General features: G+C 40.0%; 1 long non-coding RNA gene across 1 annotated transcript in view; it reads left to right on the top strand.

Moving 5' to 3' along the window:
* The window catches only part of LOC129524242 (uncharacterized), a 529,515-nt gene that overhangs the window by 435,520 nt on the left and 69,282 nt on the right, over window positions 1-24,713 (top strand). Inside the window, exon 4 of the long non-coding RNA XR_008667996.2 lies at window positions 4,153-4,278. This is a non-coding gene — a long non-coding RNA (uncharacterized lncRNA). The remainder of the gene's footprint in view (window positions 1-4,152; window positions 4,279-24,713) is intronic.

The raw sequence follows: 24,713 nt of genomic DNA, 5'->3' as shown, positions 1-24,713 counted from the left end.
AAGATATCTGGGAGAGGGTTATTAATAACTTTTAAAAATACTTATTTAATTAACAAATACGGCCAGGCAAGGTGGCTCAAGCCTGTAATCCCAGCACTTTCGGAGGCCTAGGTTAGTGAATCATTTGAGGTCAGGAGTTTGAGACCAGCCTGGCCAACATGGCGAAACCCCATCTCTACTAAAAATACAAAAATTAGCTGGGTGTGGTGGCACACACCTGTAATCCCAGCTACTCAGGAGGCTGAGGCAGGAGAATCGCTTGAACCTCAGAGGCGGAGGTTGCAGTGAGCTGAGATTACACCACTGCACTCCAGTCTGGGTGACAGAGTGAGACCCTGTCTCAAAGAAAAAAAAAAAAAAGTCTAACTGTCAATTTTAAAATAATTTTAGACTTATAAAAATTTTGTGTATTTCCCATCTATTCTTCATTCAGATTCTTTAAATGTTAATCTTCTGTATACATATTTAAAAAATGGTCAAAACCAGGAAGTTAATACAGATACAGTAGTTTCTTCTAACCTACAGACCTTATGTAAATTTCACCAATTGTCCCTTTTCTAGTCCAGGATCCAGTCTAGATTTTGCATTGTACTTGGATTTCATGTCTTCTCAGACTCCTTCAATGTGTGACTTCCTCACTCGCTCTTTGTTACTCATGACTTGATATTTTTAGAGTATGGGCCTGTTATTTTGTAAAATATCCTTTCAATTTAGATTTATATAGTATTCCCCATTATTAAATTCAGGTGTGCATTTCTGGTTAAAAAAAAAAAAGTCATCACCAAAGCAATATTGTGACCTTCTCGGTGTATCTTATCAGGTGGTACAAAATTCTGATGTTCTATTACTAACAATTTTATGAGAACATTTGTGTAAGAATGTGTCTGACAGGTTCCTCTCCTGTAAAGTTACAATTTAACCTTTGTATTTAATAATTACTTTGTGGGTAGATATTTTGAGATTGTGAAAATAATCCGATTCTCATCATACTTTTATCCATTAATTTTATTATCTGTTAATGGTTCTTCCTTGCAACAATTATTACTGTGGTGTCCCCAAATGGTGATTTTCTATTTATATTATCCCTTCTACATTTATTAATTAGAATTCTACTGTAAGGAAGAGTTTTTCCTTCTCCCCTATTTGTTTCTTTATTCATATTATTAAATTTGTGTCAGTATGAATTCTCAGGTGTTTATTTTCATCTATTAGAGTTATAAAGCATTAAACTGGTTTAAACCAGTTATAAACTTTTGTATTTATAGTATAGATTGGCCTTGATTAGGCTTTTAGGAATTTCTTCACATTGGTTTGTGGATTCCTTTGATGTAACACTATAATTTTTAAAGCACATTTATACTCTGCCACCACATGACAGTGACATGCTGGTAGAGTACTGGTTTCCCCCCAGAAAATTTAGAAACCAAGATCTGAGTGCTAAGTGTGCTAATTGCTATTGGAATGTCATTGCATATAGATTCTTTCAGAGATCATAGTTAGAAAAAATATATATATGCATCTCATTTGCTCAAATGTTTATATCTCTTTCTGTTTCTATCTATCTATCATCTATCAATCATCTATCTGTATTAAAAACTGTGAGGTCACACTAATACCTTAGATTTGAGTTTCATACCACAGAGTTTATTCTTGCCTTCCTCCTTTCTACATTGTCAATTCTTTCTGACAGTGAGAAACCTGGCTTTAATTATTTATAATGTGTTTACTTACTCACTTTGTCTTAGAGTATATGTAAAGTTTCAGTATTGGTAACTCATGCTATCTTTGTCTGTTCCTGCTGCTATATTAAAATACCTGAGCCTGGGTAATGTATAAAGAACAGACATTTATTTCTAATGGTTCTGGAAGCTGGAAGTCCAAGATGAAGGTGACAGCAGGTTTGGTGTCTGGTGAAGGCCTTGTCTTTGTTTCCAAAGATGTTTGGAAACCTTGTTGCTGTGCCCTCTAGAGGGAACAACTACTGTGTCCTTACATGGAGGAAGGGACAGAAGGTCATAAAAAGGAACTGGGTGCTTCCTTCAACCTCCTTTATAAAGTTACTAATCCTATTCCTGAGGGATTAGTCATGACCTCATGACTTAACCATCCCCTAAAGTGCTACCTCTGAATACTATCATATTGGTGATTAAATAACAACATATAATTTTGGGAGGCACATTCAGACCTTAGCATTTCACCCCTGAACCGCAAAATGTATGTCCTTTTCACATGCAAAATATATTCATCACATTCCAATAGCCCCAAAAGTCTTAACTCATTTCAGTACGAACTTGAAAGTCTAAAGTCCGGAGTCTCATCTGAATCAGACGTATGAGACTCAAGGTATGATTCAACCTGAGGGAAATTTCCCTGCACCTCTGAACCTGTGAAATCAGAAAGGTTATCTACTTCCACAATACAATGGTGAGACAGGCGTAGGGTAGACATTCCCATTCCAAAAGAAAGAAATAGGAAAGCCGTTATTATAATTCTTATTTTCCTCTTGCCATTGTTTTGCCATGATTATTATGATTATTATTATTATTTGTATTGAAGCAGAGTCTATATAACTTGACTTTACTATATTTATTGTCTTTATAACCCAAGGCATAGGGGCAGCAGAAACTCCCAAAAGACATTCTTTTTTTGTGCCTTTACTCAAGGCAAGTCATTCCAAACATTTCTTAATGCGTTTGGAAAGAGAATCAATAAGAACAGTGCCTCAAGTTAACTTTCGTTGCCCTCCAGGACAGTTTCCAATCCCCTGGGCAGAAGTAATATCTTCTCTGAAGTCTGAGGCAGCACTTTGTCAGGGGAAGCACAAATGCTACTTGTGGAGGACAGAGTTATTTTGTTCTTTACTCTGAGTTTGCACTCTATGAAAACTCTGCGTTAACATCATTGGCACAGAAATTCAATTTCCTCCCTCTGAGTGGGAAGGAACTTCTCTTGGAAGGAGTTTTCTTGCTTTATTTCCTACAATTAGAGCCTCTTTTCTACTTGACTTAAGGGTTTTTTGTTTTGTTTTGTTTTTCTAAACATTCAATTTCCTGGAAGTTCTAGGGATACAGTGGTGAACAAGAAGAATAAGACCTCTGCCCTCATTGAGCTTATACACTAGTAATTTTAAGGGTGCTTTCTCTCTTTCTCTGGGGTGCATTTCACTTAAATTTAAGCAAAAACTATGGGAGAAGTTTTATAAACAGTTCCTAGACTGAAATTTTAAATTAAAAAGCCAATATTTGCTTGAAAGATGCACTAGGAAAAGAAAGTTCCAAATGTATTCCATAGATAATTTTTGAATATGGCAAATATTACATTTTAAAATTAGTCAGGGTGAGAAATGTAACTGCTTTATATAGAATATATAAAGGTATCTGTTTACCTTTTAGCTGTATTTTCTTGTTAGATAAGCCAGGGAGCAAAGTACATAGAGGATCATGAATGGTTTGCAGTGATTCAATACAGCTTGTTTAACAGAGACACTCATATGACCAATTTTATCAATACATAAATATAATACCTGAGCAAGCTTAAAATATGCTGCTAAGGAAAAGTAGTGACATTGTCAGGGCTAGAGGATGCAAGAAAAATACAAGCACAAAATAATAATAAACTGTTAAAGTTGGATACCAACTCAGAGTTCTAATCTACCTGTCCTATTGCAGAAGTTACTTCAACAGCTTCTACTTCACTGACAAAGAATATTCTAGATCCTGCTTGGCACAGCTATTGAGAGAATAAAATGTTGGGGCTGGGGGAGGGGTCTTATGTATGCTGCTGCCCAAGGTCCTGAAAGTTGCTTTTGCTATAATATGTTTTGTTCTAGTAGTCCTGGGATAAATGTGGCTCCTGTTCAATCTTGTTTCAGTAATCTTGAACCAAGTGGGAAAAGGCGAGTGTTAGGAGAGACAACGAGAAAGGGAGAAGAAAAGAGAGAATAAAGGGAAGGAGGATGGGACATAGCCTTTAAAGAATATCAGAAAAAAAATAGTCCTTGATTTCTCAATCATGTTCAAATAATAACAGTAACCGACAAAGAAAATGTCTTTTTTTTTTTATATATAGTGGATGTGTTGGTTTGTTCAGGCTGTATAACAAAATACCATAGACTTGGTGGCTTATTTACAGCAGAGCTTTTTTTTCTCACAGTTCTGGAACCTGTGTCTGGAACCTGGGAAGTCCAACTTCAAATCACTGACACATTTGGTGTCTGATGATGTCTGGCTTTCTCATAGACGGCTACCTTCTTCTCACTGTTACCTCATATGATGGAAGGTAAGAGATTACTCCGTGGTCTCTTTCATAAGGTTGCTAATCTCATTCTCTTATAACCTAATCACCTGCCGAAGGTCCCACCTCCTCTTGCCATCACCTTAGGGATTAAGATTTTAAAATGAGAGTTTTTGGGGAAAATGAACATTCAATCCATTGCATTTGATGATGCCGCAAATTGGATTTCCTGGGAAGTAGGTTGTCAGAGTTAGAGTAGGCATACAGAGTATTTTAAATCATGTCCTTGGAATCAATACTTGTTGATGAGAAAGAAAAAAATATAGAATGGCAGAGGAAAAAGTCAAGCTGCAATAGAGTCTCAAAAGCCTAAGCTGACCAGATAAAATATGAAGGCACTAGAATAGACATCCAGAGTTCTTAAAAGTTGAGTGAGACCTTTATAGTCCCACATTGTTCAGTCATTAAATCTATGTTATCCTAAGAAGGAATACAACCTTGAGTGAGGTGAATATGATCATGAACTGAGGCAGTTCATAAAAGGGCTTATTGCTGGGGCTACAGGTACTTCCCTAAAGGCAGATGTGGGTGGCCAATCCAGTGTGCACCACAGTGGTCACATGTCACATTATTTCTCAAGCTATGTTTATGTGTAAGCATCCTACTTCCCAAGTCAACTTATGACAGAATTGTGCATCTGTTTTTTAATTTTTATTTATTCATTTATTATTATTATTATTTTTTATTTTTATTTTTATTATACTTTAAGTTTTTGGGTACATGTGCACAACGTACAGGTTTGTTACGTATGTACACATGTGCCATGTTGGTGTGCTGCACACATTAACTCATCATTTACATTAGGTATATCTCCTAATGCTGTCCCTCCCTGCTCCTCCCACCCTACAATAGTCCCCCATGCATGATATTCCCATTCCTGTGTCCATGTGTTCTGATTGTTCAATTCCCACCTATGAGTGAGAACATGCGGTATCTGGTTTTTTGTTCTTGCGATAGTTTGCTGAGAATGATGGTTTCCAACTTCATCCATGTCCCTACAAAGGACAAGAACTCATCATTTTTTATGGCTGCATAGTATTCCATGGTGTATATGTGCCACATTTTCTTAATCCAGTCTATCATTGTTGGACATTTGGCTTGGTTCCAAGTCTTTGCTATTGTGAATAGTGCCGCAATAAACATACGTGTGCATGTGTCTTTATAGCAGCATGATTTATAATCCTTTGGGTATATACCCAGTAATGGGATGGCTGGGTCAAATGGTATTTCTAGTTCTAGATCCCTGAGGAATCGCCACACCAACTTCCACAATGGTTGAACTAGTTTACAGTCCCACCAACAGTGTAAAAGTGTTCCTATTTCTCCACATCCTCTCCAGCACCTGTTGTTTCCTGACTTTTTAATGATCGCCATTCTAACTGGTGTGAGATGGTATCTCATTGTGGTTTTGATTTGCATTTCTCTGATGGCCAGTGATGGTGAGCATTTTTTCATGTTTTTTGGCTGCATAAATGTCTTCTTTTGAGAAGTGTCTGTTCATATCCTTCGCCCACTTTTTGATGGGGTTGTTTGTTTTTTTCTTGTAAATTTGTCTGAGTTCATTGTAGACTCTGGATATTAGCCCTTTGTCAGATGAGTAGGTTGCAAAAATTTTCTCCCATTCTGTAGGTTGCCTGTTCACTCTGATGGTAGTTTCTTTTCCTGCACAGAAGCTCTTTAGTTTAATTAGATCCCATTTGTCAATTTTGTCTTTTGTTGCCATTGCTTTTGGTGTTTTAGACATGAAGTCCTTGCCCATGCCTATGCCCTGAATGGTATTGCCTAGGTTTTCTTCTAGGGTTTTTATGGTTTTAGGTATACCATGTAAGTCTTTAATCCATCTTGAATTAATTTTTGTATAAGGTGTAAGAAAGGGATCCAGTGTCAGCTTTCTGCATATGGCTAGCCAGTTTTCCAAGCACCATTTATTAAATAGGGAATCCTTTTTCCATTTCTTGTTTTTCTCAGGTTTGTCAAAGATCAGATAGTTGTCGATATGTGGCATTATTTCTGAGGGCTCTGTTCTGTTCCACTGATCTATATCTCTGTTTTGGTAGCAGTACCATGCTGTTTTGGTTACTGTAGCCTTGTAGTATAGTTTGAAGTCAGGTAGTGTGATGCCTCCAGCTTTGTTCTTTTGGCTTAGGATTGACTTGGCGATGCGGGCTCTTTTTTGGTTCCATATGAACTTTAAAGTAGTTTTTTCCAATTCTGTGAAGAAAGTCATTGGTAGCTTGATGGGATGGCATTGAATCTGTAAATTAACTTGGGCAGTATGGCCATTTTCATAATATTGATTCTTCCTACCCATGAGCATGGAATGTTCTTCCATTTGTTTGTATCCTCTTTTATTTCATTGAGCAGTGGTTTGTAGTTCTTCTTGAAGAGGTCCTTCACATACCTTGTAAGTTGGATTCCTAGGTATTTTATTCCCTTTGAAGCAATTGTGAATGGGAGTTCACTCATGATTTGGCTCTCTGTTTGTCTGTTGTTGGTGTATAAGAATGCTTATGATTTTTGTACATTGATTTTGTATCCTGAGACTTTGCTGAAATTGCTTATCAGCTTAAGGAGATTTTGGGCTGAGACAATGGGGTTTTCTAGATATACAATCATGTCATCTGCAAACAGGGACAATTTGACTTCCTCTTTTCCTAATTGAATGCCCTTTATTTCCTTCTCCTGCCTGATTGCCCTGGCCAGAACTTCCAACACTATGTTGAATAGGAGTGGTGAGAGAGGGCATCCCTGTCTTGTGCCAGTTTTCAAAGGGAATGCTTCCAGTTTTTGCCCATTCAGTATGATATTGGCTGTGGGTTTGTCATAGATAGCTCTTATTATTTTGAGATACGTCCCATCAATACCTAATTTATTGAGAGTTTTTAGCATGAAGCGTTGTTGAATTTTGTCAAAGGCCTTTTCTGCATCTATTGAGATAGTCATGCGGTTTTTGTCTTTGGTTCTGTTTATATGCTGGATTACCTTTATTGATTTTTGTATGTTGAACCAGCCTTGCATCCCAGGGATGAAGCCCACTTGATCATGGTGGATAAGCTTTTTGATGTGTTCCTGGATTTGGTTTGCCAGTATTTTATTGAGGATTTTTGCGTCCATATTCATCAAAGATATTAGTCTAAAATTCTCTTTTTTGGTTGTGTCTCTGCCCAGCTTTGGTATCAGGATGATGCTGGCCTCATAAAATGAGTTAGGGAGGATTCCCTCTTTTTCTATTGATTGGAATAGTTTCAGAAGGAATAGTATCTGCTCCTCCTTGTACCTCTGGTAGAATTCGGCTGTGAATCCATCTGGTCCTGGACTTTTTTTGGTTGGTAAGCTATTAATTATTGCCTCAATTTCAGAACCTGTTATTGGTCTATTCAGAGATTCAACTTCTTCCTGGTTTAGTCTTGGGAAGGTGTATGTGTCGAGGAATTTATCCATTTCTTCTAGATTTTCTAGTTTATTTGCATAGAGTTGTTTATAGTATTCTCTGATGGTAGTTTGTATTTCTGCGGGATCAGTGGTGGTATCCCCTTTATCATTTTTTATCACGTCTATTTGATTCTTCTCTCTTTTCTTCTTTATTAGTCTTGCTAGTGGTCTATCAATTTTGTTGATCTTTTCAAAAAACCAGCTCCTGGATTCATTGATTTTTTGAAGGGTTTTTAGTTTCTCTATTTCCTTCAGTTCTGCTCTGATTTTAGTTATTTCTTGCCTTCTGCTAGCTTTTGAATGTGTTTGCTCTTGCTTCTCTAGTTCTTTTAATTGTGATGTTAGGGTGTCAATTTTAGATCTTTCCTGCTTTCTCTTGTGGGCACTTAGTGCTATAAATTTCCCTCTACACGCTGCTTTGAATGTGTCCCAGAGATTCTGGTGTGTTGTGTCTTTGTTCTCGTTGGTTTCAAAGAACATCTTTATTTCTGTCTTCATTTCATTATGTACCCAGTAGTCATTCAGGAGCAGATTGTTCAGTTTCCATGTAGTCGAGCGGTTTCGAGTGAGTTTCTTAAGCCTGAGTTCTAGTTTGATTGCACTGTTGTCTGAGAGACAATTTGTTATAATTTCTGTTCTTTTACATTTGCTGAGGAGGGCTTTACTTCCAAGTATGTGGTCAGTTTTGGAATAGGTGTGATGTGGTGCTGAAAAGAATGTATATTCTGTTGATTTGGGGTGGAGAGTTCTGTAGATGTCTATTAGGTCTGCTTGGTGCAGAGCTGAGTTCAGTTCCTGGATATCCGTGTTAACTTTCTGTCTCGTTGATCTATCTAATGTTGACAGTGGGGTGTTAAAGTCTCCCATTATTATTGTGTGGGAGTCTAAGTCTCTTTGTAGGTCACTCAGGACTTGCTTTATGAATCTGGGTGCTCCTGTATTGGGTGCATATATATTTAGGATAGTTAGTTCTTCTTGTTGAATTGATCCCTTTACCATTATGTAATGGCCTTCTTTGTCTCTTTTGATCTTTGTTGGTTTAAAGTCCATTTTATCCAAGACTAGGATTGCAACCCCTGCCTTTTTTTTGTTTTCTATTTGCTTGGTAGATCTTCCTCCATCCCTTTGTTTTGAGCCTATGTGTGTCTCTGCATGTGAGATGGGTTTCCTGAATACAGCACACTGATGGGTCTTGACTCTTTATCCAATTTGCCAGTCTGTGCCTTTTAATTGGAGCATTTAGCCCATTTATATTTAAGGTTAGTATTGTTATGTGTGAATTTGATCCTGTCATTATGATGTTAGCTGGTTATTTTGCTCATTAGTTGATGCAGTTTCTTCTTAGCCTTGATGGTCTTTACAATTTGGCATGTTTTTGCAGTGACTGGCCCCCACTGTCTTCTGGCTTGTAGCGTTTCTGCCGAGAGATCTGCTGTTAGTCTGCTGGGCTTCCCTTTGAGGGTAACCCAACATTTCTCTCTGGCTGCCCTTAACATTTCTTCCTTCATTTCAACTTTTGTGAATCTGATGATTATGTGTCTTGGAGTTGCTCTTCTTGAGGAGTATCTTTGTGGTGTTCTCTGTATTTCCTGAATTTGAATGTTGGCCTGCCTTGCTAGATTGGGGAAGTTCTCCTGGATAATATCCTGCAGAGTGTTTTCCAACTTGGTTCCATTCTCCCCGTCACTTTCAGGTACACCAATCAGACGTAGATTTGGCCTTTTCACATAGTCCCATATTTCTTGGAGGCTTTGTTCGTTTCTTTTTATTCTTTTTTCTCTAAACTTCTCTTCATGCTTCATTTCATTCATTTTGTCTTCCATCGCTGATACCCTTTCTTCCAGTTGATCGCATCAATTACTGAGCGTTTGTCACATAGTTCTCATGCAGTGGTTTTCAGCTCCATCAGGTCCTTTAAGGACTTCTCTGCATTGATTATTCTAGTTATCCATTCGTCTAATGTTTTTTCAAAATGTTTAACTTCTTTGCCATTGGTTTGAACTTCCTCCTTTAGCTCGGAGTAGTTTGATCTTTTGAAGACTTCCTCTCTCAACTCGTCAAAGTCATTCTCCATCCAGGTTTGTTCCATTGCTGAAGAGCTGCATTCCTTTAGAGGAGGAGAGGCGCTCTGATTTTTAGAGTTTCCGGTTTTTCTGCTCTCTTTTTTCCCTATCTTTGTGGTTTTATCTACCTTTGGTCTTTGATGAGGGTGATGTACAGATGGGTTTTTGGTGTGTATGTCCTTTCTGTTAGTTTTCCTTCTGACAGTCAGGACCCTCAACTGCAGGTCTGTTGGAGTTTACTGGAGGTCCACTCCAGACCTTGTTTGCCTGGGTATCAGCAGCTGAGGCTGCAGCACAGAGGATATTGGTGAACTACAAATGCTGCTGCCTGATCGTTCCTCTGGAAATTTTGTCTCAGAGGAGTACCCGGACGTGTGAGGTGTCAGTCTGCCCCTACTGGGGGGTGCCTCCCAGTTAGGCTACTCGGGGTTCAGGGACCCACTTGAGGAGGCAGTCTGCCCGTTCTCAGATCTCAAGCTGCGTGCTGGGAGAACCACTACTCTCTTCAAAGCTGTCAGACAGGGACATTTAAGTCTACAGAGGTTATTGCTGTCTTTTGTTTGTCTGTGCCCTGCCCCTAGAGGTGGAGCCTACAGAGGCAGACAGGCCTCCTTGAGCTATGGTGGGCTCCATCCAGTTCGAGCTTCCCTGTGGCTTTGTTTACCTACTCAAGCCTGAGCAATGGCGGGCGCCCCTCCCCCAGCCTTGCTGCTGCCTTGCAGTTTGATCTCAGACTGCTGTGCTAGCAATGAGCGAGGCTCTGTGGGTGTAGGACCCTCTGAGCCAGGTGTAGGATATAATCTCCTGGTGTGCCATTTGGGAAGCCCATTGGAAAAGCACAGTATTAGGGTGGGAGTGACCCGATTTTCCAGGTGCTGTCTGTCACTCCTTTCTTTGACTGGGAAAGGGAATTCCCTGACCCCTTGCACTTCCCAGGTGAGGCGATGCCTCGCCCTGCTTTGTCTCACACACAGTGCGCTACACCCACTGTCCTGCACCCACTGTCCGGCACTTCCCTGTGAGGTGAACCCAGTACCTCAGTTGGAAATGCAGAAATCACCCATCTTCTGTGTCGCTCATGCTGGGAGTTGTAGACTGGAGCTGTTCTTATTCGACCACCTTGGCTCCACCCCCACCCACCCCCCACCCATGCATCTGTTTTTGTATATACCTTTTATGTCAGGTTGAGTCCATAGTTTCCTCCTTCCAATTCCTCACTCATCACCTTCACATGACTAACCCCTGACTCATTTTCCATCCCATTTGTTATTCAAAAGAAGCTGCCATGCTTCAGTATCGCCTCCAAATCTCTAAAATTTTCTTTTCCTCATGCACCATCTTTGACACTTTTTCAAAGTTTTTGAGGTGATGACCATTTTCAAGTCATCTTTTGTCTTATTTCCTTTCCTTTGGTTGTATTTTTTTTTTTTTTTTTACCAAAACCCTTTATAAAAATGGCACCTGATGTTAAACTACCCATGAAAATGTCATCACAAAGACACCTGGAGCAGATTTTAGGAACTAAACAAATATTCTGGCTTTGATTTGAACTGTATATATGAAGATGAGTACCAAAGAGTAAAGAGAGGAAAGAAGAGGGATCAATATAAAGATGTCAAAAGAAGCAATCTAAAAATACATAATTTTAAGATTCAAGAATATTGAAAAATATTCAAGAGTACTGTTTGGCAGAACAAAAGACAAAGCAAGTCTTTGTCAGCTGTCCGTTATTCTATCCAACAGAGTCCTTTAAAATAAAGCAATCTTGTTTTTATCACTCAGTCCATTCTGCAAGATGTGAGCCTCCAACATCCGCACATTATTCTCTGTCTTGGTTCTGAACAGCTTGCTCTGCTATATGACATTCCATCTCACAACAAGCTGCTCACTTCTAATTTTGTAACTCCTTGTCCACTTCTGGTCTCACCTCTTACTTTGAATAAGTGAATTGGCACCACTTTGCCAGGTGAAACTATAGTTTTTCTCACCATTTTTATCCCTCGTGTGTAGGGTGGTGTCTGGGGTCAAGGAAGGGCTTAATGTGTCTGGCTGATTGGGTGGTGCCATGGGTGGTTGCTGACAAACATCTGCATGGCCTGGTCTATACTTGGGACCCTCTGCCTCAGCCTCTCCCATGAGCATGTTACTTATCAAACCCATGTCACTCTTCCTAAGAAAGCCATGCCAAAACATTGAGCCCCTCTTTCTCTCTTTACAGAGAAAGTATCATCTGCCAGGATTCTCAGTCCTGGACAGCAAGCAGTTAACTCTGGGTAAGGGAGAAAGGAGAAGACAATGGAGGAATGGTCTTCATTTCCAGGGGCATCTGCTTCCCAAAATGAAACATTTGGAAGTTTTTTGAGGGCTCAAGAAGGGAGCTCTAAAATGCAACATGTGAAGTGAGGTTATTTAAATTCTGATCTAACTGTGTGGCCTATCTTCATGCCTGCATTAAAATTGTTCAGACTTTGACCATCCACCCCCGTCATTTTGTTTGGATTAGCTGAGCGCTCCACTTGTGTGGTACGTTTTGATTTTGTCTGACACAGTGTTCCCATCGCATCCTCCCTCAAGTAGGTCTGGAGGAAAAAATGTACTTAGCTGAGAAGTCACAATCTCTGTTTTTTATGCTTCCAAGGAAACTTAACAGGAAATGGCTTTGCTTTGCCATATTTAGGATAGATTAGAGTACAGATTCAAGGAGTTTTCCTCAAGTTACATTTTACACAGAAACTCAAGGACAAATGCAAAGAAAGAAATGGTCTCAGAATCCAACTCCAGGATGCTTACAGGGTCTGATTAAAGCTTTCCGTTTGATAGATGAGGGAATTAATTTCTGGTAAGGGAAAACGTTTTACTTAAAGCTGTGTAATGAACTACTGATGGCTTAACAACCAGGACTAGAACCCAGGTCTCTTGTTGCTCTTATCCATAAAATAGAAATTCAGCTAAAACATACTCTATGGATCTGTAAAGTCATACGTTTTCATTTTAACTCTGATTCCAATGCAGTGACCAAAAATTGTATTTCTCAGGTTTGATCACCTGCATTCTCATGTGTGTGTGAAGGGTGGGTACAGGGAACAATGCAGAGAATATGGGCTTCTCAGGAATCATCATGGAGGGAGTTCTATGGGGTCTATGAAGAGTGAAAGCAGTAAAGGTAAGATCAACTAGTTCTAGATTTGCAAGATCTTCATAGGACGTTGTTCTCTGCCACCTGGAGATTGTCTTCTTTTTACTCTTTAACAAAAGTGTGAGGAGAGATGGGGTGACAGAGAAATATTCAACACAAACTAGTGCATTACATTGTTTTCTTCTAGAGGAACAGTAAGACAGTCTCTACAGCAGAATGGTGAGCAGTGGAAGCTTCCATAAGATGAAGCAAGCTTTATTCAGTACGTTTTTGCAGAACAGGACATGTACCTCAGCATGCTGTAGAGAAACAGCTTTTAAGTTGGTCAGAAGGTAGGCAGGGTTGTACATTATTTTCCCCCAACTTTGTGAGGCAATAGGAGGGAAGGAATAAAGGTAGGAAAAATGAAAGGTGACAGGGTGAATTTAAAAGAGTGTTCTGAAATATTCCGAGTCTGTCTTGATTTCCTAACCATGGTCCATCGATAGGCCATGCATGCAGGCTTTGATCCATTTTAGTCACAGAGGAAATCCTATTATAAAGAGAGATTCAGCCCCACTTTCTGGGAAGAGTGAAAACACTGGGAATTAAGTGGAGTTTCTAAGCAAAAGGAAAATCCAAAGTGCCAGAGATGACTCAGCACAGGTCAGTATAGCTCCTTTGTTGTAAAATAGGAGTTTTCTAGTCCTTCTTCATCCTCCCAGGTATACTGGGATACTCTGATTAAACAGCAATATCCATATTAACCAACACTTCGTTCATTTGAGTGCATTTCAATACATTAGGAACTGTGAATGTATTAGGTATTTTGAATGCATTATATTTGATCCCAGCAACAATCTTGAAATGCAGAAATTATCAATGAATCTTCTATAGAAAAACACAACAGAGACTCAAAGTAAATTATTTGGTCCCAGGTCCCATGGTCCCATGGCACAGTAGCTGTATAGTTTAATGGTTAAGAGCATGGACTCTGGAAACAGAATACCTGTGTTGAAGTCATACTTTGCTGCTTGCTAGTGGGGGAAAATAGACAGCATCTAAGATGGCCCCAGTTGATCCCCATTTCCTGTTATTCATGGACTTCTTCTAATCTTTTCCTCTTGAATAACCTACTTGTAACCAACAGAATATAGCAACATAGTGGGGCTGTCATTTTGTTGAGTAAGTTACAAAAGATTGTGGTTTCTTACTAGTGGACTCTCTGCTGCTGGCTTTGATTAAACAAGTTGTCATGTGAGAGAAGTATTTGTGGCAAAAAACTGAGGGTACCTCCCACCAACAGCCAGTGAAGAATGAGGGCCTTCAGTCCAATGCCCATGAGGAATTGAATTCTTCCAGCAGCTATGTGAGTTAACCTGAAAACAGATTCTTTCCCAGTAAAGCCTTCAAATGAAACCTGTTTCAGAGGACGCCTTAATTACATCTTTCTAAGGTTTGAATTTGTGCTCATGAAAACTCATGTTGAAATTTGTTCCCATATGTGGCAGCGTTGGGAGGTGGTCTAGCGGGAGGTATTTGGGTCATGGGGACAGATGCTTCATGAATAGCTTGCTGCCCTTCTCACGATAGCAAGTTCACACTCTCTTGAGAGTTAGTTGTTATAAAGTCAAGACACTCTTTGGGTTTTGTCTCTTTGCATATATCTGCTTCCTCACTGACCTTCTTTGCCATGTTATGAGACAGCATGAAAGCCCTCACCAGAAGCCAGGGCTATGTCCTTGAACTTCCTGCCTATAGAAACATAAGCTAAATAAACCTCTTTTCTTTATAAATGGCCAAGCCTCACATATTCTGTTACAGCAACACAAAATAGACAAAGACGCAACCTCATGAGAAACGTTGAAGCAGAAGATCCAGGTAAGCCATGTTTTGATTCCTACCTCGCAGAAAATGTGAGATAATAAATATTTATTGTTTTAAACTTCTAAATTTTGGGATAATTCTTTATGCAACATCAGGTAACCAATATAGGGAATGTGAGCAATTTCTTTAATTTCTGCCTGCCTCAGTTTTTTTACTCCTACTGTAGAAGTAGATCATCACAATTATTTCATAGGGTTACTTAGAGGATTCTGTGTGAATATATATATAAATATATATATATATAGCCTGACATTGGGAAAATGCTGCCTAAGTTTGAAAATAGCAAAGCTGATATTCAAACCTGAGTCTGTCTGCTGCCCAAGCCCTTTGCCTTGGCAGCAGGCTCTCATGCACCATGCCAGTCCATATGAATATTGTCTTTAAAATCTACTTTACACCTCATTTATGATTTTGTTTCTTGTTTCTTGCTGCATCCCTAAATTTATTTTATCCCTGACTCAGTGATGGCTTCAATTCCTAAACCCATTCTTGACCTTTGAACCAAAGAGGGAATTGACTTTTCCACTTGACTGCTTAGCATGTTTTCCTGGACTCCTATTCATTCTAGGCTTCCCGTGTCCTGTGCCCAGTTTAACTCATGCGTAGTATCACTGTGCCTCATTTCTGAGCTTGGAACTAAAGTTACATGTTACATAATGGCATTTTGGTCAATAATAGGACATATATATGTCATGGTGATCTCATAAGATTATAATACTGTACCTTTTCTGTGTTTAGATATGCAAATACTTACCATTGTGTTATAATTGCCTACAGTATTCAGTATAATAACATGCAGTAGAGGTTTGTAGCCTGGGAGCAATAGGCTATACCATATAGCCTAGGTGTGTGGTAGGCCATACCTTCTAGGTTTATGTAAGTACACTCCATGATGTTCACACAATGGCAAAATGGCCTAATGATGCATTTCTCAGAATGTATCCCCATGGTTAAATGGTACATGCCTGTGCCCATGGTTAAGTGACACGTGCCTGTGTATAAGGATCTGTATGTGGTATTCTGGAAAGCCAGAAAGAACAATGACTAAGGGCAAGAAGATTTGTCTTCTTTCTCCAATTCCTCCTTAAAGTAACTCACTTTATCATTTTCTGCATCTCAATTCATCACATGTGACATGGGTATTATAATTTCTATCTTATGGAGACACCATATGCATTAAGTACGACGTGGAAGATAGAACAGTTGACATTAATTAGGTGCCCCGATAAATACTAATCCTGCTCTTGCATTCCTTAGCTATAGCACTCCATGGTTCTAGCTGTAAGTGCTTCAAGCAGAGGCCATGAAAAGTACTAGAACCTCTCTCTCTCTGTTATGACCCCTTCTCCATTCTTCCCTGACCTCTTTCTCAATGGAATTAATATTTCTATTTGGGAAAATGTTAAGCAGCTTCAGAGATAAGTCCTTCAAGTTTTCTGAATGTGCGTTGGACTTCTGGGGCAAAAAGTCAGCCTGTTTTATACCCTCTACTTCCTCCCTCTGTCCTCATTCCATTGCTAAATCACAGGAACCCTGCCCTTCTCTCCCATCTTTATTCCAAGTACCTGCTTGTTAAGACTTCAAGAATATATAGACATACAGCCACCGCATGTCCCCGATATTCTAGTTTGATCAATCATATTATCATGTAGTTTTTACCCACTGGCTCCCATAAAGTTCTCTAAGCCTTAGTTACTTCATCCATAAAATGAGGTTATAAGTCCTGTTTTGGAGCATAATGATAATGTACATAAAATGCCTTACACACAAGACTCAATGTAGAATTATTATTGTCTTAAAGGTCATGCAAAGCTAAATTGTTATTTATCTTTGTAAAGATTTCACTATGCATATATTGGTAAATTTAAAAATCCTTTGTCAGATTATTTATTCCTCCTAAACCAGAAAATTTTCAGGATGTCAATAATACTGAGTGTAGTTGTGGTCACTTCAGTGTAGGCCAATGGAACACATGTGCAACGGAGACCAAGCTAGGCTTCAATCTCATCTGGGCCTCATAGCAGCTCAGTTCAGCTATGCAAACGTGGCAAGCTCCTCGGCCTTGAAGACTTAAGTTTCTTCATCTGCACAATTGTTAGACTGCAACACACCTTGCAAGGATTTTGTATACATGAGCTATCTATCATATACTGGGGACTCAATATGTTAGCTCTCTTTCCCCAGCAATATAGCCTTTCCAAGATAATCCATTTTTACTAATTGAAGATAATGCCTTGCCTTGTTTTATCTGGTGTGGGATTTTATAATGTTAATGTTCCTCCGTGAGTGAAAGGCTGCCTTAGATTAGGCACCTAATACATGACCTAAAACATGGATAACCCATCCCCCTCACCACCCACCTCCTCCTGTAACTCAAAGATTTTTTTCTCATCTAGAAAAATCTTTCTTTAAAATTCAAAAGGCCAGGGCCAAGGGGTCTTCTGAGAGAAATCAAATCCCTTTATACTTTGCCAGGGAATTTTCCCACAAAAAGGAAATTCTACAAATACTCAGATGACATCACCGAGAAAAGGCTCTTGTTTCCCCCAGGCGCAGCCTCCCTGGAAGATGACAAGGGTTAGGGATAGAGGAACCCTGGGCCACTTGTCGGATTTGGCAAGCGGCAGCCAACAGCTGGTCTGGCTGGTTAATTAGCTCTGCACTCTGCTCCTGTCCAGCCTCTACTGGCAAAGGCAGAAGCAAGCGGCTCTGGCCTGCTTTTCTCTTTCTATTAACAAAGCCCAGTGCCACTGGATTACCTTGGCCTCCAGCCAGGGCTGTGCGCCCTTTGCCTGCCTGTGGGTTGCCATGGCAATAGTGATGTGCCTTTTGCCAAGGCAGCAGCTGGTGGATGGGCAGCCCATTACCTGCCAAGCAGATCCACTAGCTCCAAAGTGCAAATCTTTCTCAGATAAGTAAAATAAATGGGGGGGTTGGGGTGGGGGATTTCTAGACTTAGGAAACAAGGAAGGAGGATTCTCTACACCTTTTGCTCCATTTTCCCTATTTTAATTTACTAACAAAAGGTGATTATCTTCCTTCGTTTGTCCAGACGCCCATCTGCTAAACACATAGGCCCATCTCATGAATTTTTCTGAAGAAAGGCAATAAACAATTTATTCTGTGTCTTTGCAGCAAAAAACATGCTGCCTGCCCCTAGCATCCTGAGGCAAAACACAGTGTCTTCCACACTGCAGAGCAGGGCTTCAGCAAAGGAAATGTGTCAGTCTGTTTGTGTTACAATAGCAGAATACCAGAGACTGGGTAATTTATTTAAAAAAAATTTTTTTTCTTACAATTCTGGAGGCTGGGAAGTCCAAGGTCAAGGGGCCCCATCCGGGGACATACATCTTGCTGGGTCATGATATGGTGGAGGGCACCACGTGGCAAGAGGGCAAGAGTGTGTATACTTGTTCAGTTCTTTCTTTTTTTTGTATAAAGCCACCAGTCCCATCACGGGGAGCCACCTTAATGACCTTATCTAATCCTAATTAGCTCCCAAAGACTCCATCTCCAAATATCACCAACATACAAATTTGAAAATTGTTTCCAACACATGAAACATGGGGAACACATTCAAACCATAGAAAAAGGGTTCTAGGCAGAGGAAAGAATTTCTGGAAAGACAGGAAGGTATTGCCTACAGTGAAATTATTGTGAAAATATTGTGGAAAATATAGAGTGGGTGATGGTCCTTAACTGGGAGAAAATAACCCAGAGATTCCAGGTCCTGATTGTTAGAATACCTTGTTTCATCTTAAATTTTATCCAGAAAGCATTTGTTAAACGCCAACTGTCGATACACTTAGTTTTTATGGCATTTCAAGCATCAGTTTCCTCCATCCTCCACGTGTAATCAATACTGGGACTATCTAGATCAGGTAAGATTTCAAAAGACAGACCAAAGGAAGTGAGAAGGACATTCCAGGCAGAGAAAGTGGGTTAACCTAGGGATACAAACAGGATTGAAGTGGGGAATCATGAATGCTTTGCATAGCTTGAGTTTGGGAGCTTGTGTATGGAGGAGAGTAGAGTAGAGGTGCAGTCAGGGAAAGCAGGCTGCAGTTTTTCATGTATTAGAGGAATATGCATTGAGAAATTTGCATTCTGTTCTCTAGGCAGTGTGGAGCTAGTAAAGTTTCTTAAGCCTGGAGTAAAGCAATGGTTATGCTTTAAGATTTAAACTCACTGTGTTTTCCAGAATGGATTGGACCAACGGAAAAGACAAATGGGGTAGGGACATGAAAGGCCTGAAAAAGGGTAACAGTGGTAATAATGAAGAGGAAGCAAGTTCAAGACCTGTGTCAGCAATGACTCAGTATTACCGTAATAATAGCTAATATGATGAGAGGCCTTCTATGTCTCCATAATGATTGCTCTCTACGCATGTCCATCTTTAGCTCACATGTCAACCTCGTCACTGTCACCATCATTATTCCCACATGGTCTCTATCTTTAAGTCCCACTTTACAGATAAGAAAATTGACTCTGAGATGTTACTGTAATTTCATAGCTGGTAGTACCAGCAAAGCATTGTTTTGTTGTTTCAATTAAAACAAGTCTGATTCTAGATATTTGAATCTTAACCATTTGACAGCAATGTCTCCCAAATTTCATTCATTTCTGGGCCATTGTTTTGGTTAATATTGATTGTCAGCTTGATTGGATTGAAGGATGCAAAGTGTTGTTCCTGAGTTGTGTCTGTGAGGGGTGTTGTCAAAGGAGATTAACATTTGAGTCAGTGGATTGGGAGAGGCAGAACCACCCCTAATCTGAGTGGGCACCATTTAATCAGCTGCCAGCATGGCTAAAATAAAGCAGGCAGAAGAACATGGAATGACTAGACTTGCTGAGTCTTCTGGGCTCTTTCTTTCTCCCATGCTGGATGATTCCTGCCCTTGAACATCAAACTCCAAGTTCTTCAGCTTTAGAACTCTTGGACTTACACCAGTGATTTGCCAGGGCCTCTCGGGCCTTTGGCCACAGACGGAAGGCTGCACTGTTGGCTTCCCTACTTTTGAGGTTTTGGGTTTTGGACTGGCTTCCTTGCTCCTCAGCTTGCACATGGCCTATTGTGGGACTTTACCTTGCGATTGTGTGAGTCAATCTCCTTAATAAACTCCCCTTCATATATACCTCTATCCTAGTAGTTCTGTCCCTCTGGAGAACCGTGACTAATACAGCCATGCAAAACTCGTAATCTAAGGCAAGGGGTGGGTTAGCAAACTTTTTCTGTAAAAGGCTAGTTAGTAAATATTTTAGGATTTTTGGCCATGCGGTCTATTTAACAAATAATCTGCCATTGTAGCATGAAAACACCAATAGACGATACATAAACAAATGAGAGTGACTGTTTTTCAATACGATAATCCTTTATTTAAAAAAGAAAAAGCAAAAATGTAACAGCAGCAGATCAGATTTAGCCTGTGGGCTGTAGACTGACACCCCTGATCTAAAGTTAAAAATATAGGAAGGAGGTCTTCTTTGGATGTAAAAATGGTACAGCTAAGGTGGAGGATTAATGCACTAGACATGGAGGAATCCTATAGTTTGAGAAACAAAAATTTATGGTCTAAAACACCTTTAGATTTCATCTAGTCCAAGGGCTGTAAACCTAAACAGATTGACTAGAGATCAGCAATATTAGGGAAGGACTGGGAATGATGAGCTTTGGGGCTTATCTCTTAAAGAAAGCTGGGTTAACGTTGAAGATATCATCACCATTATGCCTTTTGCTTTCCTAGCAAAATCAGTAGAGTAAAGCTTAACAAAAGTTCTTTGGCTAAAATTTAGTTATATAACAGTTGAAATTAAAGCACATTATAGGGGACTCCATGATAGCATAACTGGTACTACAAATGGCCTTCAGAGGACTTGTAAGTCTCCTGAGATTATTGGCAGAATTGTTTGGAGATGTGCGTGCATATGATCACTCCCCCTACATTGTCCCCTACCTGCAGATAAACAGTACAAGTCAGTGGATGAAGATGCTAGTGTTGCACTGAGACAAGCCGAGGTGCAAACATGGTATCTCTCAGTTATTAACTTTGTTACAGAGAGCTGGCTTAACCTGTCTTAGTTTACAGATCTATAAAACGGGACAAAAATACCAACATTTGTGTGTAAGGGGGATGATATTCTGATGATTGAATAATGTAAGCCATTATGGTGTAAATTAGATGTAAATCATTACATACAGAACCCCTTAAGTAGGATTAAAAAAAAAAAAAAAAGACAAGAGTCTAGCTCTCCCAGAAAGAGGGTAGTGGAGTGGTTAAATTCATCATCTCTGGAGATAGAAACCTATATCTCATTTTTTCATTTGTAAAATAAATAAATAAATAAAAATAAACATGGGTAAACACAGAATTCACTTCATTGAGGGAGGTTGTGAGAATAAAATGAGATGGTGTTTATGAAGAGTTTAAAGAATACCTGACACATAGCAGGTACTCTTTGAGTTAATCATTTATACAGGTGGGTAAACTGAGCCCTAAGATACCATGTGACTTGCCCCAAATCACAATACTTCTTAGAAATTTTCCAATTTTGGAAGTAAGAGAATAGTAGAAAGTTTAATTCTAAAATATGGCTTTTGTTTCTACATGAAATTTAAGAGGAAAATATGTTATGAATAATAAACATTTCTATAGTGCTTACTTGATGCCATTGATATTCTAAGTGCTTGCATTTACCTTTCATTCATCCTCTCAACAACCTTATAAGGTAGGCACCGTCTTTTATTTTCTTTCTTTATTGTTTTTGAGACAGAGTCTCACTATTTCCCAGGCTGGAGTGCAGCGGCATGATCTCGGCTCACTGCAACCTCTGCTGCCCTGATTAAAGAGATTCTTCTGCCTCAGCCTCCTGAGTAGCTGGGATTACAGATGCGTGCCACCATGCCTGGCTAATTTTTATATTTTTAGTAGAGACGAGGTTTCACCACATTGGCCAGGCTGGTCTCAAACTCCTGGCCTCACGTGATCCACCCGCCTTGGCCTCCCAAAGTGCTGGGATTACAGGCATGAGCCACTACGCCCGGTTGATTTTTTCATCTGAAGAAATCAAAGCACAAAGAAGTTAAAATACATTTTCGGGTAACTTGGTAGTAAATGGTAGGTTTAGGATTTGAACACGGGCACTTTGCTGAGCTGCCCTTCCTATAACGTTACTAAGTTCAGGCAGAAGAATAGTAGAGGGTAATGAGAAAAGGCTGTTGTGAAAACATAGGTATATCACATCGCCATAGATTTGAGAGCACAAGGACAGAACCCCAAACTTCTAATCAGAAGGCTTCAGAGTATGAGATCTGTCTGATTCAATAAGGTTGTCCAATCATTAGGTGTTTGCCTATAGTCCACCTCCTCGATGAAAGCTGAACTACACCCTTCTTCATCTCTGGGGAATTATTCTTTCCCTGTTGTATGTTCCCATGGTTCCCTCATCCAGACTTCTGTTGTAGCCTCTGTAGCACAGTAAGTGTGTTGGATTACCTTCTGTCTATCTTATTTGTAAGTCCTTGAAGATGATGGCTCTGTCTTATCCATCTTTGCATTCTCTGGACCAGCACAGTGCCTGGCACAGTAAAGCACCTGATTCATTTTTACCGACTACATAAACAAATCCACAAAGAAATGTATGAGAGAAAGGGGTGGGTTCAGAGGTCATGCTAAGGCTTGAGGAAAAATCAGGACTTTGTGGTAATGAACTCCTCAGCAGCCTAATGAAGCTATTGCATGACTCCCATCCCAGCTGGATGTTAAAATGAAAGCTGACACGAACCCTGTTCTGCTAAGAATAACACCTACAAGATAGCAATGTTTGAAATAAGCCTGTCTCTGGAAAGGTTCCTGAGCCTTGTAATTTTACTTTTATAGTCATGGCCCCAGCATGTTTGACTTTTCAAATCCCCTTACTGAGATCCAAGGGTCTGTTTACAAAAGCCGTATCTTAAACTTGTTCCTCTGTGAAGTACAAGTGGGATTTGTACTCCTCTGTATAAACTGGTCCCCTGGAGCGACACTGCATTCTCTCCTTGCTGGATTTCTCTATTTCATGGAATGGGAAGAGAAAGCAAACAGCATCATACAGAGTTGGTTATAAATGTCTCTCAGGAACCAACCCCTCTAACAATAACAATAACAACAGTAATAATAATAGTCCCAAACCACTGTCTCCCAGAGCAAATGGGAACTTAACAGGAAAAATGAGATGAACACCAGAAGAGAAATAGAACAGTTTATGTGCAATGTTCTAGGCAGCAGACAGGAGCCAGGGACATTGGAAACAGGGCTGAAAAACAAAAGAAACCGTGTACAACACAAAGTAAAAGTATTCAGGACTTAATTCAGGATTCAGGAAGAGCTACCAGGACATCAAGTTTATGGGATTCCAATGTGGTCTGGTTAAGATATTTAGGACCAAACCACACCCCTGTTATCACAAATACATCATGGTGGCTTTACAATGTGTCAGCTTGGCTCAGCTGAACTACATTTCCCAGAATTCCTTTTCTAGCACGTTTCTGGACAGCGTGGGCCACAACAGAGATTCTTGAGCAATATTTTAATGGTACCAACACCATTTTGTAGATGACAAAGGATGTCACTTACCTGTTTGCTCGCTTTGTCAGCATGGGGCAATAGTTGGACTGGAAGCTGCTCCAGCTTCCTCTGGTTTCTTTTTCAACTTCTCTCTCTCCTGGACCAGAGGTGTATGGTTAGCCCTGTAATGAAAGTGCCAACATCTCCTATAAGACACCCACATCCTCAAGGACAGAGGTAGCAAGAACTGACACAATTTTCAGCCCATCCTTGTGGGTTCCAGCTTGCCCTTGTTTCCCCTACTTTAATCCATCTTCTCTCCCTAATGGGCTTCAGGGTGCAGCATTGGATGAAAAGACAAGAACCTTCTAGAAACTCCTTCACCAGCCCCACAATTGTGCCAGGTCAAATCCCCGTAATGAATCCCTTATTATATATGTATTTATATTACTTACAATTTTGCATTTCTGATTGGACACTGACACATCTTCAAGAAAATGGAAAGTTCACACACTTTGAGCCAGAGAAATGGACCTGGGTTCAAATCCCATTCTTGTCACCCCTTATTTTTAACCTTCTATATAGATTCTTTATCTTGATGGTCTTAGGACTTCTTATGTGTAACATGGAGATAATGCCCACTTTATAGGGATGTTTTAAAGAAAATAAGTATGCAAACTACCTAGCTTATAGTAGTGACCCATTATGATGGGAGGATACTTTGTTCGCTCTTTACTTAAGGTAGCTTCTCTTTTCTCCAGTCCATCAAAATAAGCTTTATTAGGACAAATGGTACTGGATACATGTTCCTTGGTTAATTTGTGATGAGTTGTTACAGCTGCCCATTTCCGGAAAGTAATGCAGATGAGGCTGGTTTGACTCAAGCCATGCTTGCTTCCTATGAAGTGAGTCACTGTAGACCATTTCCTCTTCACTGCAGGGGTATACATGTCTCACTAAGAATGAGCTGAGAACATGTGGCACAGATTCTAATCCCCAAATGTTTCCATATGGCCCCTGGCTGTGGATTCCCCAGCTCTGACTCGTCCATCCCTCCTTGCCTGTCTTGGTTATCAGAGTGCTGTGGGCCAAAGTTGCTGAAAAAGACAATGAGGGCCTTGCTAGTCAGCTTAGTGAGTCTGACGAGCCCCTAGCTGAGTCCGCCCCTAGCTGAGTCCGCCAGTGATCTCTCAGTATTCAGACAACCAAGGGTATCAGTGTCCTGACCCTGGGAGCTGTCTTTGGATGCAGACAGCTTTCTTTAGCCTAATGATGGGTATTATCAGAACTAGATTCCCGATGACAAATCCAAAAATCTCCCTTGTATTTATCTAACAAAGCAGAAGGTACAGAGAATTAGTCCAGAGAGCAGCAAATATC

The sequence above is a fragment of the Gorilla gorilla genome, chromosome 7 (genome assembly GCF_029281585.2).
Source record: "Gorilla gorilla gorilla isolate KB3781 chromosome 7, NHGRI_mGorGor1-v2.1_pri, whole genome shotgun sequence".
Lineage (NCBI taxonomy): Eukaryota > Metazoa > Chordata > Mammalia > Primates > Hominidae > Gorilla > Gorilla gorilla.
The sequence above is the reverse complement of the archived record's forward strand: the minus strand, read 5'-3'. Positions and strand labels throughout refer to the sequence as shown.